This window comes from Nematolebias whitei, chromosome 4 (assembly GCF_014905685.2).
Source record: "Nematolebias whitei isolate Nwh7 chromosome 4, NemWhi1, whole genome shotgun sequence".
Taxonomy (NCBI): domain Eukaryota; kingdom Metazoa; phylum Chordata; class Actinopteri; order Cyprinodontiformes; family Rivulidae; genus Nematolebias; species Nematolebias whitei.
Genome location: NC_056501.1, coordinates 39,521,057 through 39,522,477, shown reverse-complemented (window position 1 = coordinate 39,522,477; position 1,421 = coordinate 39,521,057).

Sequence of the window (1,421 nt, the reverse complement as noted above, 5' to 3'; positions counted from 1 at the left end):
TTGTTGTTGTTGTTGTTGTTGTTGTTGTTGTTGTTGTTGTTGTTGTTGTTGTTGTTGTTGTTGTTGTTGTTGTTAATCACTTTGATAACAGGTTCTGTTTTAAATGTGCTCTATAAATAAAGTTGACTTGACTAATGTCTTCATTTTCTACTTCAATAACACGCAACATGTTTTACATTGTTTAAATCATGTAACTTGAGTGATAACTACATGAGTGATTATGGACTCTGCAATGCATGGCGGTCTCTTCACCCTAATAGTAAAGAGTGTTCTTTCTTTTCACATGTGCATCACTCTTACTCTCGTTTGGATTATTTTATAATCAGCAACTCATTGCTGACCAACATTTCAGACACTAAGATACACCCTATTGCTGTCAGCGATCATGCACCAGTTACTTTAAATTTAGATAATAAGAAAGAAATCCCCAAAAGTATAAACTAGATATTAAATACCTCACTGCTTATGGATGAAGAATTTATACAATACTTTAAAAATGAATGGACATCGTATTTAGAGTTTAATGACTTGCCAGGAACATCAGCATGTACACTCTGGGAGGCTGGGAAAACAGTTATGAGAGGGAAAATAATATCCTACTCAACAAACAAAAAGAAAATAAAGGTATTGAGGAATTAGAGAAATCTATCAAATTATTAGAAAGTTTAAAAGGAGAGGAAACGCAGAAAAACTTTGCAAGATAAAATTAGAACTAAATGAATGTATATAATATCTAATGTTATCGAATTAATAAACTTGTTCTCAAAAGTTTCTGATTATTCTATAAATTGGTCACAATCTACAGCTCTTCCAATAAACTGCGTGTTTAATACTTCTCTCAATGAACGACTACAATCAGGTAACATTACATACTTGGGCATTAATATTTCTCCTAGATTGGAAGACTTAATAAAATTGAATCATATTCCAATTTTAAAGAACATTGAAGATGATCTTACTAGATGGAAATCTCTGCCCATATCACTTATGGGAAGAGTTGCCTCAGTAAAAATGATGGTCCTGCCGAGAATAAACTATTTATTCTCAATGATTCCAAATAAACCTTCAACTGGACTCTTTGATATCTAAATTCCTTTGGAAAAACAAAACTCCACGTATTAGCTTAAAAGCATTACAGAAATCTAAAGATACCGGAGGATTAGAACTTCCCAACTTCTATCACTACTATTTAGCCAGTAGGTTACAATATATCTCAAAGTGGTTAAATCCGAATACATTAGATGAAACTTGGATAGACTTAGAACTAACTTTATGCAATAATATTAAGATTTCAGATCTACCATTTATTAGCACAAATATAAAAAGACATGTTTGCTTTAAAAGCATCAGTATTAGCTTATCTCTGACAGCATGGTGGGAGTATTTGAAAATGACAAAATCTTCACTACTCCCCTGTAGAC